This window comes from Pongo pygmaeus, chromosome 3, assembly GCF_028885625.2.
Source record: "Pongo pygmaeus isolate AG05252 chromosome 3, NHGRI_mPonPyg2-v2.0_pri, whole genome shotgun sequence".
Classification (NCBI taxonomy): Eukaryota; Metazoa; Chordata; class Mammalia; order Primates; family Hominidae; genus Pongo; species Pongo pygmaeus.
Window position 1 is genome coordinate 195,243,639 of NC_072376.2, and position 16,804 is coordinate 195,260,442.

Sequence of the window (16,804 nt, forward strand, 5' to 3'; positions counted from 1 at the left end):
TCAAAACTGTATTGGGTTATATGTATTTAAACCATGTCCCATGAAAATATAAATGATCCTATAACATTTGCAATCTAATCATAATTCATTTTATAATGGCAATCTCAAAACACGTTTGTTAATTGTGTTAATTATATCACTCTCGTTGACTTTCTCAGCTCACTTTCCCTTTTGGTGAAGAGATACTTATGACATTTAGTGTTTAATGTCATTAGCTTTTTTTCTGAATAAGGGTGGGAATATTGTTCAGCAATTTTGAAATCTAACAGGAATAAATGCAGGATGTGGAGGCATCTGTTGACTATACACATGCTGAAGAATCACAGTTGTTAAGAAATAACAGCAATCTAAAACAGAACGAAATATACTGGGGAAAAAAAATGGTCCAGGAGGGTTAAGAGGAGGTTCTTTGGCAGATTGCTCTGCCCAGCGTGCTGTAATAGCCCTTTCCAAAGCATATTGGCAAACTATGCTGAACAATCTTGATAAGGGAGATTTAATTAAAATGCTGTAAGCATAAGATCTCTGCCTTCGTGCTATAGAAGATTTTGTTGAAAGAATCTTATTACAAACCTAGCAGGATTTTTTAAATGTTTTATTCACTTGTAGCCATCCCACTGATTACCGTTGGAAGTATAACACAACCAGTTGGTTCTTAATAAGGGCTTTTAAAAATCACAGCATGTTCTTCAGTCCCTTAGTACAGGATGAATGTGACATCGGGGACACAAATATCATTACCTTGATAAATTACTGACGGCATAATGATTATGGAAATCGTCATCGACTGATCATCAGTCACAATTTATTTCAAATCAATGTCTACAATTTGTGGCCTGGATGGAAGTTTTATCAAAACCCCGTCTGGTATAGTACAGCTCTTGGTAGCTAACTTCCTCCTAAGAGCATTACAGACTTGTCATACATCATCTGCTGTTCATGAATGGAACCACTCAATGATTCCATGGCCTCAAGCAATCCGAATTAGTCAGAAGAACACTGGGCTACCACACACTCATAGGCAAGCTCGTTCAGAAAAGCAGTTAATTTAAGAACCAGCAAATGTGCCAAACTACAGAATTCTTCCCTAGACACAGAGTTTCCCATTTTTTTCCTCTTTCCAACTGGCAATAAATGGTAACGTTTGACTTTACTATGCTGTTAAATTGCAAATAAATTGTTGCCGAATCATGCCATAATAGACGTTTACATCTTTAAAGCAGTCTCTGTACCAGGAAACATAATCTGCATGACTTTGTCTGAGACTTGGTAGTGTTCCATTACTCTTTTCCAACACATTTAACATTTCAAGTAATTTTAAGTCAGTAGGGCCCAAGAAGTCAATCCCTGTGGTATTCTTATGTAATATTTTTCTAATTTTTAAATTGGTCATCATTTGTGAGGGATCACAAAATGATCAATGTCAGTGCTAGCTAGTGATGAACTTATATGAGGAATACTCTGTCCCCAAAAGGCCGCCTTCTCAGATTAATAATAGAGACTACAGAGTACGCGTTAGTTAGCAGAAGGGTTTGATTGGAATATTGGCAAGAATGGATTTTTTTTTAAGGCTGTGTTTTCTACTTTTGCTTCTTTACAGGGAAACTGAAATAATTGGTTGGGTATATATACTGTGGTTGAGACAGACAAGCGAATATGGAGAAATATAACAGAAAATAAACATACAAGCACTGAGTTCTGTTCTGCTTTGTGAAATAACGTTGATGCAATATTATTTTTAGAGGGAAGAAGATGATATTCACATAAATGGGCCGGTGGAAATAGGTTGAAGTAAAATTTAACGTTTAACTTGTTATTGTGTTATTAGACACTGTAAGCTTTCTTTGTGTTTTGGATAAAGTTTGGTAGTAATAACATTACTCCTTAATTTTATAGTTCTACTTTCAAAATATCACATGAAATTAGACACTTGATAGATGTTTTCTAATGAAGATAAGGTAAGATTACTAGCTCAAGTTTAAGATTGGCATGTACTTCTCTAAACTTATATAACAATTCTCAAAAGCCCAACATGAAATGAGGAAAATTGAGGCAATATTAATGATTCATCACTTATTAAGTGTCAGTTATGATTCAAGCATCCTGCTTACCATCCCAAGTACATTATTTTTCGTAACTCTCGGAAGAACCCTATGGGTGTTTGTTTGGCTCCCAATTTCAAATAAGGAAAGTGAATCATAATTTCCTAAGATATTTAAAAAGTGTTGTGGGCAGATCTATTTGAACTTAAGGTTATTATTCTTCATGCTATGCTAAATTCTTTGGAACATGAATGATATTTAAGATGTGGAAACTAGTTAAGTCTTGCTTTTCAAATCTTTATGTGACTAGTATTTATGGAGTGTTTGTCATATTAATAGTTGTATATCAAGTGCTATGAGGAAAGAAAGAAAACAGAGAAAATGAGAATAAAGGAAGGAGAGAAAGGGAGAGGATGGAAGGAAAGAAGAGAGGGAGGGAGGGAGGACAGGAGGAAGCAAGGTGAGAAGGAGGTAGGAAGGAAGGAGGGAGGAAGAAAGGAAGGAAAAGAGGGAGGGAAGGAAGAAGAAAGAAGGAAGGAAGAAAAGGAGGAAGGAAAAGAGGGAGGAAAGAAGGAGGGAATGAAGGAAGGAAGGAAGAAAGGAAGGAAGGAGGAAAGGAAGGAAGGAAGAAAGGAAGGAAGGAAGGAAAGGGAAGGAAAGGGAAGGAAAGGGAAGGAAAGGGAAGGAAGGGAGGGAGGGGCACATGGTCCCAGACCTTGAGGAATTTACAATTACCCCTACCTCAATGTTCTCCTTCCTCTTAACTTCCCAAGGGAATCTGGGACATTGGACAAATCTTTTCTGAGCACCAACAATATGCCAAGACCTATAAATCTAAAACAGTCCTCGGTGTTCCCCCCTGGCTTCATCTGCAAAGCCTCCTCTGCTTTCTAAGTGCATGAGCTTTATCAATGACACCCCCATCTTCCCAGTCAACCCATTTGAGATTTTTTTATTGCCTGCACCTACTCTCTCCAATATCTCATGAATGAGTAAATCTTGCTGGTTTATCTTCTGTAGTGTACCCCACATAGATGTTTCCCTTTTTGCCCGTTCTATCAATGCCCATGCCTTATGCACTGGCAATAGTGCCGAATTGTTTCTAACAAAGTTAAGTGATTTGGTGTGATTGTCCCTCCAGCTGATACTTCTGGGACGACTTCTTGGTGTGGCATGAGGTTCTGTGGTCCCAGTCCTGTGTGATTCCCCGGGCAGGCTGCTCCTCCTGGACTGACAGGCATACTGGCTCTCTCTGTTGTATTTATCTTGAATCCCCAGCTTCTGCTCTGTACACACCGGAGGAGGTTGGCACTCAGCATAAGGATGGTGAAGTGGAGTCTGGGCCACGGCAGCACCTGGACAGAGTAGGAGGCAGCACCACAGTGGTTATAGCGACAGGCAGACTTGGGTTTCAGGGCTTATTCTGTCACTTACTCGCTGTGTACTTTAGGCAAGTTTATTCATTTGACAGATAGTTATTGACCACATGCTCCATGCCAAAGCAATTTCTGGGGCAAACCATGGTGATCAAAACAGAAAAGATACTAAGCTCCTTGGTGTTTACTTCTAATGGAAGAAGATAGGCAAGTAAATTACTTAATAATTGAGATTATTTCAGATACCAGTAGGGAATATTTTTTCAAATTGGGTGATGTGATGGAGGGTAAGGTGAGGGCACGAGAGGCACTGAATTTAGATTTGACGATTAAGAAAGACCTCATTGAAGAGACATGTTTGAGAATGAACAGAAGGAACCAGCCAGGAAAAGATCAAGGGCAGAGGTTTTGGTTGGGTGAACAGTAAATACAAAGACAGACGGAAGAGGGAAGGTCAGGGTGGCTGGAGGGGGCAGGTGAGGGGAGGGGTGGATGAGATCTGAGCAAAGGGCCTTGCCAGTCATGAAAAGAGACTGGATTTTTGGCCAGGTGCAGTGGCTCATGCCTGTAATCCCAGCATTTTGGGAGCCTGAGACGGGAGAATCACTTGAGGTCAGGAGTTTGAGACAAGCCTAGCCAACATAGTGAAACCCCGTCTCTACAAAACAAACAAACAAACAAACATTAGCCAGGCATGGTGGTGCACACCTGTAGTCCCAGCTACTGGGGAGGGTGAGGTGGGAGAACCCCTTAAGCCTGGGAGGCAGAGGCTGCAGTGAGCTGAGATCACACCACTGCACTCTAGCCTGGGTGACAGAGAGAGACCCTGTTCTCCCAAACCAAAAAAAAAAGACAGAGACTGGATTTTTATGCAGGTGTAATGGGGAAGCCATTGGCAGGGATTAAGCAGAGGAGTGGCGTGGCCTGACGTTCATTAGAGAAACATGGCTCTGTCTGCTGTGAGAAGAAAGGACAGAGAGAGACATGTGAAGCAGTGAGTCCTGCTAGGCAGTTGTAACCAGAGTCCCCTCCCCAAGCCAGGCCATCACACTCATAGCCAAAACTGGACCCAGTGATCCTGAACATACGCTGCATTCAGCTACTTCTAAATATGTAGAGTATTTTTAAGTGTTTGAATAACTATTCACATGTATTAAAATCATTTAATTTTGGCATGTATGTATTATGTTGAGACAGGGTCCCACTCTGTCACCCAGGCTGGAGCACAGTGGTGCAATCATGGCTCAGTGCAGCAGCTCAGTGGATCCTCCCACCTCGGCCTCCTGAATTTTGGCATATGTCTTGATATGCAATAAATGAAGTTTAGATTTATAGGTTTTGCAAATTCAGCCCAAATACTTTGCAAGATTTATTTGCTTTATTCCTTGCCTTGCTCTTACTTTTAAGGATGTTATAGGAAAATTTGTGGGGGGCAGAAATTAGGGGTTTTGGTAATGAACCAGCTATTTCTAAAGGACACTAGTGAGGCACATCGGATGCTGGGCTAATGCTTTTTGTGTTAGAGAAACCATTGTTATATCAACCGATAGCTATTTATCCAGTGCCGGACAATACAAGATACTATGCTAAAAATGATAGGAGACACAGAGAAGCATATGATACATTCCTGCTCGCGTGGAGCTTGACATCTCATGCAGAGCCAGGATGCATTTGCAGAACAGGTAATCCTACCTGACAGCTTGTGCTAGGATCCAGACCAGCACTGAAGGATGTGCCAGGGGATGGAGGAGGGGAGCATCCCAGACAGTGAACAGCTTGAGGAGATGACCGCAAAAGAAGAAAGGTACAGCTTTTTCAAAGGTGATTGACTAGATGGGCCAGAGAATTCACATGGGCTGCTACATTATAAGGGAATAGTGGGAAATGAGGCAAGAGAAGAAAATTGAAACCAGTTGTACGGGGGGCTTAATGCCTGGCCAAGGAATGTGGGCTTTGTACTGTTGGTATTGGGCAGCTCTTGAAGGGTTTGGGGCAAGGGAGTGACATGATGAAAAGGTATTTGGGGAGATTAATCCAACAGCTGTGTGCCAGACAGGCAGGAGAGGAGGCAGGAAGCAGCTGTTGTAGGTGGTCTTCAGTTGAGGGGCGTGTTGGTCTTGTTGGTTCTGGGTTTTCAAAGTAAAATAATTTTACATATATGTCAAAATTCCCTCATTTTTGGCCACGCGCCTGTAGTCCCAGCTACTCAAGGAGACTGAGGCAGGAGAATCACTTGAACCCAGGGGGCAGAGGTTGCAGTGAGCCAAGATCGTGCCACTGCACTCCACCCTGTGTGACAGAGTGAGACTCGGTCTCTTTTTTTTTTTTTTTGATGTTTGTTCAGATGATATTTTTCTTTTTTTTTCTTTTTTTTTTCTTTTTTTTTTCCTCTCTCGGAAAAAAAAGAAAAATCCCTCATTTTTCCTTATGCCATATGAACTATCTGACGATATGATAGCTTTTATCAAGAAGTGTCCTTTCTTTATATAACATTTAAAAATAGTCCCTTTCTAGAAAAATTATTCACCCCTTTCTCCATTATTTTCTTGAGTAATAGTGACAAGCTAATAAAAAACTGACAAGGAAATAGCAAAAAAGTAGGAAATGATAAAAACACGTGAAAGTTTTGCTAAGCAAATGTCTATTACTGTGGTTCTCATCATTATGAGTTAATTACAGGCTCTCAGCAAATATCCCATTGTGAACTCAGAGGTGCAATATGTTTTATTTGAAGAAGTGAAATAGTGATTTCCTTTCCAGTATTCAGTTGCATTTCCTGCTATTTTAAGACTACTCAGTGGTACCAATGTACTTTGACAACCAATTATCCCAGCATGTCTTTGCAGTGTATTTTAACTATAATGCTTTTTAAAAGCTTGAATTGCAAAAACAGAGTTTTATCTTAATTGATCATATGTGCTCCTAGAATTGTCTGAATACTATTTGTGTAATATCTGAATAACTTAACTAATTTACATGAGCAGAAAAAAAAACACCTGTTGGAGTAAGACACACAAAACTTCCTTCAAAGCTATTATTTATCATTTTTTTCCTCAGACTTCTTTAATGTCCTGACTCTTAAGAAAGAATGACATGTGGTCCCTGAGTTCTGGCCAAAATAAAGAATAAGATGTCCCTTAGACCATCCCTGGGAACTCATAATCTGATTTCCTGAAGCCGGTTGCCATCTGATTATTACCGTTACAGGCAATGCAAACCTTAGACTTTGCCCATATCATCTTATTCTGCCTGGTTCCATCTTAAACCTGCTTTCAAGAATGGCATGGTACACACTCTATAAGCAAAAGGTGACTTTACAGAGTAGGAATTCTCCCTGTTAATGTTGCCTTAAGCGCCTGTTAACTACAATGCATTGTTTAAAAGCTGACATCTGTGATTATTTCAGGCAAAGGGCCATTGCTTAATTTACTTTGGTTTGATTTTTTTTTCTCTCCGCCCTCCCAGTTGGCTTCTCCAGAAGAGTAAAGCCAGACAGTAGTTACTGCTTTGGAAAGAAAAGATAAGCCGAGCACTTTGGAATGCGTTTTTCTAACACTCCTTCGCCAAGTGTTACATGACTGTATCAAATTTCTTTAGACTTTGATAATGAGAAACAGACAATGCCATAGAAAATACAACCAAGAGATTTGTGGTAATAGAGGATTTCAGAAATACACATGGTTCTAAATGGCTCTGAGATTATGTGCTTAAAGTTCTCCATCTTTTATTTTTTTCATGTTTGAGTAGACCCTACGGTTGATTATCAGGTTGACGAAGGGCAGAGGCCCTGTCTGCTGATTATAAATGTGCATGTGTGTAAAATTTTCACACATAATATAATATTTCAAAGTTATTTTTATGGGGGCTCCGGGGTCCCAGAACTTAAACAAAACTGCTAATCATCGGCTCCAAGAAATACTTAGAAGGAATCATAGTTTTTTTAACATCATATGGAGTCATTTGCAGACTTTTGGGCTACAGATCACATTATGTTTATTTATTCAGCTGGCTTTGGAGATTTGAGCAATATTTGGAGGCACACAAGTCTTTGCCTTGCTTAATAAAAAGTATACTCAAAGGTATCGCTCCAGCATTTTTATACACAAAAGGTTCTCACAAACAGGGGTTGATATCAAAAAAAATGTAATTTTGAAATTAAAAAGAAAGAAACTAAACAATCCTGGGGAAAAACATCATCCAGCAGTATCTTTCTTAAGAAATCTTCAGCAGACCTTGTGTCCCTTGTGCTATAAAGCTTGAAAATACATTATCTTTTACAAGAACACTGTAAACTGTAACTTGCATTATTCTTTGTGATCATCTACAACACACAAGACCTGGCTCACCTTTTAAGAATAGTCATTTAACACAGGATGTGTAATTTTGCTGGCATTATTAGTAGAGCTTTATGTCACAAAGTCAATTCAGTCTCTTCCATGAAAGAAGGCGGAATAAATATTTCATAGCTATGGCTTTTGAGGAACATTCCGCCTTTCGATCTTGAGGCAGTCTTTCAACATGTATGCCAATCAGAAGTCTTTAACAGATGTAAAATACATCTTGTCTACTTGTCTTTGAAAAATATAAGGATCTCAAGATGCACCTGAAATATTCATTATGTGGACAATACTTCAAGCAGGGCTAGAACTTGCTGAGTGTTTCAACCACTACCTATTTGTTCAAGTTTCTTCTCTTTTTCTGGTTTTCCTTTTTCTTTCCATCTTCCAACATCCCTAATACTTCTAAGTTCATGACTTGTCAAAATGGCTATAGTATACACAGATAAGTAAATTTATTGACAGCATTTAACATCTCAAACATTGTCTTTGATATGGTTAGCTTCATGATGGTTTAATGGAAGAATATATTTTGTACCATGAAAATATTTCTTTTACTTCTATTTTTCCTCTTTTTCTTTTGACCAACCTACCCCAGTTATTTTAAGTAATCACTTTATTGTGAAATTATCCTTTGTGTGAGTTTCTCTGTTAACATACAATTAGTATAGGATAATTTCACTCTCAGCAAGATAACTCATTTGTGGAATTTTGCCACAGTGATTTCTGTATTCTTTGCTTTGAGTCTCTATGAGAAATATCCCCACAGATTGAACCCATGACCTCCTCTTCTGATCTATGCTCACCTCTTCAACATTGATTTGTATTTGGCTTGGGTGGAAACTGTTAAATTTTGTGTTAATGTTTAAGACGTGTTTTGTAGATACTGTCATTATTTGATAAGGTGTTACAAAGTGATATCTCTTCAAAGCGTTTCTTAAAGACAAAATAGATACTTAATTAAGCTTAAAAAGGAGCAGGATAATGTCTTTTAATTACGCAAACTTACACAACACACACAAGCGCACATACACACTTTTCTACAAATATGAAACTAAGAGCTTAGGGTCATGAAAGGCCATAAACTAAAACCATTTTCCCATATGCTACTATATTTCTCATAAAATGCAATAGAACATTTAGAATTCCTGTAAATCATTTTATCTGATAACACACTAAAATATATTTTCAATTTCCCTTTCCATCTCTTTTTATCAATACCACCGTTTTCTTTTTTCTCACCCCAATCTAAGCTTTTAAACTTCATTAACAAAAGTGCCTCCCTGCAGAAAAAAATATATCTCAAGCTTTGTCACAGAGCCAGCTGCTATGAGAAGCAAGACAAAAAGGGGACAAAACAAAACATATTTTCAGGTCTTACAATGTGCCAGGCACTGTAGCAAATTTCTTTTCCATGTGTTTTCTCAATAAAAAATGGAATAAAAATGATGTGTTTTTCTAAATTGCTACTTCATTATATTATATATGACCTTGTATTACATTTCTTTTCTTATTGTTCCTCGATTATTTTGATGACTAGAATATTATGTCCAGTTTAGAGCAATAGAGCACTGTTCCCAGGGAATAAAACATATGAAACATGAAAGGTAACTCTAGTGGATTTAGTTTTTTATAAAATAGTCTATCCCATAAGAAGTAAAGAATATCCTGGTTCTCACTGAAGTTATTGATGGACATAAATACAGGTACAAACGAGAAATTTAGCTCAGACATCAGAAAGAATGCTCACGTGAATCATGTCTCTCACAAATATGCATGAAAAATGTTAATACTTTTGGGGTGTTTTTATGAGAAACTAGGTAGCTATATTTGTGGGCTGATTTATATACATTCTTAACTTTTATAAGCGCTACCTTAACCCTAATTTAATACTTTAAGAATTTGAAAGAATAGAGCTCAGAATAAAATTAACAGTTCAGTGAATATATTAATTTCACCAAGGCAAAGATGAATTAGATGGCTTCTATGACTGTTTGTTCCTTTGTTTGTCTTTTTAGCCCAACATTCATGCTTCTTCAAAGAACTGTAAGCAATGCATTTTTAACAAAATCACAATGACTCTGCTACTCTCATGAAGATTTATTAATACTGACTACTAAATAAAAATCTCAAAGACAGTAAATATCATGCATAAAAAGCATGAAGAAACGCTACATTGGTTTGAGGACAAATAGGAAATGTAATGTACATTCTGGGTAGAGAATGCATTTCTAGTAATGTTAGGTAAAAACAAATTATAGGCAAAAAGTTAATGGTTCTCATGATACCTGAATAAGTAAGAAGGCAAAATTGAAAGAAATTTGGGCTCTCTGCAATATACAAACAAGTGAGTTACCTGCCCTTGACACTCGTCCTTGGGTACCCAGTTCCTTTAAGCGTTTCTCCTGGGTCCAGAGATCTAAGGGTAGTTGGCCACAGGCACGAATCATTATTGCAGGTCCCCTACTTATGAAACTTTTTGTGTGCTAACTTCCATCTCTTTATGGCAGTGATTCTCAAGCCTCTTGATTGTGACTCACTTACGGATATACATACCCCAGACTATTTCCATTTTCCAAGGGAAAAAGACCCCATAGTAACAAAATACTTTGGGATAAACAAAATAACAATCAACATATTATAATATAGTACCAACACAGCACAGCCCATGATGAGCAAATCTAAAATCTAATAATAATGCCACAAATATGTTAATTCATGTCAGTTTGCAACCAAAACAGCAGTAATAACCACATACGCCTTCCTAGATTTCAAGAACTCCAACAAGTTTCATGTGAACATGAATCGCAGGATTCATGCAAGGCTCTCAGGCATGAGGTTGTAATCAAACGTCTTAGTGGAATCCTGGCTTAGAGTTCTCAGTGAATTCTGGTAACACACTAGTATTAGTTTATGAATAGTATCTTCCACCAACTCAGCAAATACTAGTGAGTATCCATTAGCCTCTATGAAACTGCACATTATTCAAGTATAAGAGGCAAAGAACTACAAGTTCTGTCCATCAGGCTGAACTTTGAATTTCTGCAGGAGTATAAGGGGCATACTTTGCGTTTGAGGGATTTCAGCGTCAATGCACTGATAATGACCTGATTGAGTCAGAAGCTGTTCCCAGGTGGAGATTTCATTTTCACCCTTGTGTACTTGGGTGCCAATGGCTACAGACTTGAATAACCCAGGAGACAAAAAGAGAGAGAGAGAGAAAGCAAAAAAGAAAAAGAAAGAGAGTTGTGTCTCAGTAAGCCACCAATGGTCTTTCTGAATAATGATCTACCTTACTATACAAAACATCTTATAATCAGAATCCAGTTAGACCACGAACTGGGAAACCAGTGCCGGTAACAACTAGAGGCGACAGCAAAGTAGTCAGTGGTCAAATGAGCTGAGATATGAATCCGGGCCAAATAAAATAGGGGAGTTCTGACAGGATGACAACAAGCTGATGGGTTAAACCGCCCGTATGGGTATGAACTGAGATCTTAGAGCCCTAATATTCCAGATGGGGAATCTCAATGCCCGGCAATTCCTTAACTAGAGCTTTGTGTTTTACATTGCTCTCACCCATTTAAGTCAGTGTTTTTCAGAGGGCACCCTCCTTTTCCCAAGACTCTGAATTATCAAAGCCAAATTAGCAAACCGCTCTTTCATTAATTGTTCTCCACTTGCTCTACAGTGAGGTGATTCTATGGCTCAGATAAAGGCTTGGTGACACCTGCTTGTCTGAACATATCAATCCACCCTTACAAAGTAATATAAAGTGTGTTCTAATGTGAAATAACTATTGCTTATCCTGTTCTAATTTCCAGTTACATTATTCAAGTACTACTGGAGTTGACTTACAAGCATCTTTCACCATTCTTTGGAGCTTACAGATAGAAAAATTGTTTAATAAACTTCACCTGAGTAACAAGGCAAGCTGTGCTGGCTGTCAATTGTCAACACGCTGTTTGGGTATTAGCTTAGAGCACGGGATTTAGCTCTTACTAGCTGTTGTGAACAGTTGTCATTCTATTAATAAATCTTTAAAGGAAGGCTCGTTCCTGGAGATTTTACATTTTATTTCCAGAAAAGCCAAGAATGAATGTGAATATGGCTAATAGCTAATTTTTTCTCTCCTTCTTTCTTCTTTTTCTTGTTGCCAATGATAATGGCCCTTCAGGGAATAAAGGGACGGAAGACACAAAATGCATTCTTTGGAATTGGTTTTAGACACCTTCAGTTTTCTGCTAAAAAGTTCTAGTCTGGTTAACCCCGAATCCTCTCAGTGTTTGAACGTGGACACGCTGACAGTACCGTCATCCGCATGCCTACACAGAGGATGGCAAAGATGAGGGGCTGAAGGCTTGCTAAAGCACTTTCCTCATTGACAAAATTGGCAGTGACCTTAATCAGTGACTCTCTAAGCTTTTTAGCACTGACAGAAATAACCGTTTTTTTCCACTCTGTCTATTTTCATCATAGACACTTTTTCCTCTGATCTTCAGATATGATACAGGTCCATAGGTTTGTAGAGCTTTAGAAATCCGGTCACTGTACTCTTCTTCCGTTTGCATTATGATTCTTATCAAAATCCCCCAAATATATATTTAAGGCGACTTGATTGGAAAAAATCTCAGAATATAGAAAAATATCTATCTATGAACAGAAAAATTAGTCAGTTTAAGTCCATTTTAAATAATCAGTTTGGTTACCACTGTTTATAAACCCGTACAGAATACGAATGGCTCTAAATTGTATACTATATTCATTTTTTTAAATCCAGAGATCTGAGTTATTTTTCTAAATATTTGCAATGGGTATGAAATTCCTGAAAGCTGAAAATGGTTTTTGCAAGGGAAAAGTTAACAGTAAATGATTATTTTAATTCACTTGATATTTGGAAACCATAATCTTGATTGCATGGCTAAACTCAATAGCACCCTTAAGTAATTATTCTCCATAAATTAACGTGCTATTTCTATCTTCTGTAATTTTGAAGAAATCAAGGCTGTTAACTATAAGCTATAGCTAAAATCACAGTGAATCTAGAAGTTTCTAACATCCTCCTGGTTAACTGTATGGTGATCAGTTGTGGCTAATTCCTCATTAGGATGGACTAAACAACCAAACCAACTGCTCCTCCACTCGGTTACTTAGTTTATCTAGATACTGTCTTGGTTTGTTTCTTTGGCATCTAATTGCAAGTAATAAAAATCCTGTAATTGTAAAAGAATGAGAAGTCACTGCAATTATATATTTACAATTTATAGCTTTTGAAATGATTATTTTTGTCATTTATTCTAATCTGTGAACCCTAGCCAGGCTAAGTCCTGAATCACTGCATGATGTTCAAGACAGGCTGCTTTTCAGAAAAGAGAGCAATGGCACTGGTGTGTGTAGAATAACTGAATATCAGGCCAGCTCTATTGCCCCACAATTTTTATTATCGTTTTTTAATCTATCCAAGTCAACAAACAAGACAAATAACCACTTTTCAGCATTAACCTTGCCTGAATTTTAAAGCATTCTGCGTTTGAACACAGCCTCCTCCATAAAACTTTTGTCACTTGTCTTTCCTCACGCCACAGTCTTCAGAGACTCCTTCCTCTTCTCTGATTGCTTCCTCCCTCCTAGATGGGAGTCTGTCCGTATACCCCCTCCCTTTATATTCTATACTGTCCCTCGGCGATCTCATCTAACCTCATTGCCTTAATGATCACTTTTCTGAGACTTGAAGTTTTGTTTTGTTTCATTTTAAATCTCTGACCCTTGGACCACACTGATTCCCCAGCTACAGATCACCCAGTAAACCTCTGCTTCTCATCATGCATTATTATAATCCTCTGTATCAGTTTGTCTCCATAGGCTGGGAATTCCATGAGGCCTGTGTTCATAGCTTTCTAATTTCACTGTGGAATTTCTAGCACAGTGCCCGAGTTGTTACAAGTGACTTAATCGCTACTCTCACAGTTTCACCTCAGTTCCAATCCCTCTGAAAAATTCCTTCAATCAAACTGAAATGTATCAGATTTCCCCTCCTATTTCCATTATGTTCAAACTCTGTAACTTGGTCATTTTGTCCCCCGAACTTGGGCTGCCCCCCATCCAGTCTTCCTGCCCCAGGCCCTGCCTTGAAGACCATACTCATCCTCAGTCTCCATTTAGGCCCCACCTCCTCCAAAAAGTATCACCTCTCCCGTTGGAAGTCACCTCTTCTGCCTCCTGACTCCCAGAACATTTGATTATACCTCTTTTATGATACTCATCAGTTTGGTATATTTATTACACTTCTTTGTTTGCTTAATTTCCTTGAAGAAAAAGTTTTACAATAGACAGCTACAGATCTCCTGTACCACCTGGTACATGCAAAGATAGCAATTGCTTGTTACATGACTGAGCAAACGAGTTATCATTTTACAGTTATGTAGAAAAATACATTAGGAAATAGGTAACATATACCGTTATGATAAAATTAATGTTTTATAGGATAGCAATTTTTCTATTTGTTCTGTTTTTCCAGGCTTGTACCACAACCAATACCCCTGCTTGGCAACTCTAATGAGCAAACTGCCACAAAATTGAGAGAGAACACACCTTTTTGGTAAGTAGCATATACGTTTCTAAATCTGATGGTAAGCACAAAGCTAATGTTTATGCCTCCATTTTGTTTAAAGTCCTATTTAATAAAAATTTTAGATGTTCTGGTATATTTTCTTAGAGGTAGAGGGAATTGAGGAAAAGTTTTCAAGAAAACTGTTATTTCTTCCAGACATGTGTATAAAACCTTTCGGTTTTGACACAATATTGAGGTAATTCCCTATGTTTCTGGAAATAATTTATATTTTATGGGAAATTTTTTGGAAGCATAATATACATTCAGCAAATGTGGGAACCATAAGTGCACAGCTTGATGGGTTTTTACAAAGGGAGCACATCCTTTAACCAGGACCCACCCAGTTAACAAATAGCGTATTCGAGGGTCACTACTGCTTAAGCCTCTACTTGTGTTCTTCTCATATTTGTGCTTAATAAATTACAACTTGCCCAAGATCAGCAAAGGTATTCATCACGTCAAATGTTTACAGCAGCTGCCTTTTATAATTAAAGCAAAAGATTTTCTTTTAGCATTGACTGATTAAATTGGTAATTAATACGGGATGAAGATTTTGCATGGTTTCTCAAAGCAACCAACAAGAGAGAGGTAGATCAGCAAACGGCTTAATAACATGTTTCTTAAAGACTTTACTGTATTTAGCATAATAAATGACAAAATAGGATTGCATTTCTTTATTTCAAGAAAGATAACTGCATTTCCAGTTATTTATTCCAGAGAAGGCCTTCCCAACAGCCTCTTGATTCCTGCTAATTTTTAGGCCTCTTCCTAAGAAATAGCAATTAAATCCTAACACTTCGAATGCTCCACTTAATATTAGGATTTCTACCTATCCTAAATTTCCAAAAAAAAAAAAAAACTGTTGCTGACCAATTTTCTTATACTATTATTAAATGTTAGGGTTCTAATCCTACATTATTAATTTCCATTTTAGGGTATCTTCCTTTCATAAAAATAATTTCTCATCTAAACCATTTCTTTACATTTAGTGTCATTATTAATCTGCAAATCACAGTGTGATATTTTATCTCATCTTATCTATTATATGTTAATTATCTGTTACCCAGAAGAACTTCTTGACTTTGCTCTTAAATTTTAGTTTTATCTTGAATTAGTTTTCATGCATAGTGAGAAGTAGGGGTTGAAATGCATTTATTTTTATATGTTCACGCAATTATTTCAATACAGCAAAAAAATCACTTCTTTTCAAATTGAATAGCTTTGGAATTTTAGTGAACGTTGATGGGTCATATGTGTCTATTTCTGAACTGTTTATTCTATTTTATTGATCTATTCTATTATCCCTATATCAATACCACAATAAGAACACTGTAGTCTTGATATCAGTTGATATAAGTCCCCCAATTTTATTCTTCTTTTTCATGAAATTTTCTAGCCATTTTAGATCCTTTACAATTCCATATATAGCTTAGAATCAACTAGTCATTTTCTGTAAAAGAGCTTTTTGAGATTTTGACGGACACTACATTGAATCTATAGTTCAACTGGAAGAAAAATGGCTATTTTAACAATTTTGAGTCTTCCAATCCATGAATATGGTAACTCTCTCCTTTTATTTAAATCTTTTTTCATATTTCGTATTTTTTAGTTTAGAGCCCTCTAGTAGATTTTTTATATATTCCTTTGAATATTTATGTAAACAATCATTTTGTCTATGAATAAAGGGTTTTACTTCATCTTTTCCAAACTTTATGCCTTTTATGTCTTTCTCTTTACTTATTGTACTGTCCCAGACTGTCCGTACAATGCTGAATAGAAGTGGTGAGAACAAGGTATATTTGCCTAGTTTCTGACCTCAGGAAAGGAAAAAGTATTCAATATTTTGTTATTAAGTATGACATTAACTTCAGGCTTTTCATAGATGTTTTCTCAGACTAAGGAGGTTCCTTTTTATTCCTACTTTGTTAAGTGTGTTTTATAATGAAAGGGTGTTCAGTTTTGTCAAAAGCTTTCCTTCCTGCATACATTGAAATGATCATATGGTCTTTCTTCTTTTCTTTAATTTAATTCACCAGAATTAAATTGATTTTTTAAGTGCTAAGCCCATCTTGCATTCCTGGGATAAACCCTCATTTGATCATAATGTATGGTTATTTTATGTAATCCTAGATCTGACTTGATAGTGTTTTGTTAAAACTTATTTATGTCTATATTCAGGAGAAATATTGGTTTCTATATTTTCTTGAAATATTTTTGTCAAGTTTTATTACCAAGACACTGTTGGCCTCATTAAATGAGTTGGAAAGTATTTAAATATTTCCTCCTTTTGTGTTTTCTTAACTAATTTGTGTAGATTTATACATTTCATAAAATTTTTATAGAAATTCACCAGAGCATCCATGTAGGCTTAGAGTTATCTTGGTGGGGAGCTTTTTAATTGCAATTTAAATATATGTGTGTATATATATATATAATATT

The 16,804-nt window shown here is 37.1% G+C and overlaps 1 long non-coding RNA gene across 1 annotated transcript in view; it reads left to right on the forward strand.

The window, feature by feature from the left end:
• LOC134739489 (uncharacterized) overlaps window positions 1–14,353 on the forward strand; it is a 663,655-nt gene extending 649,302 nt beyond the window's left edge. Inside the window, exon 4 of the long non-coding RNA XR_010126183.1 lies at window positions 14,273–14,353. This is a non-coding gene — a long non-coding RNA (uncharacterized LOC134739489). The remainder of the gene's footprint in view (window positions 1–14,272) is intronic.
• The last annotated feature ends 2,451 nt before the right edge of the window (window positions 14,354–16,804 follow it).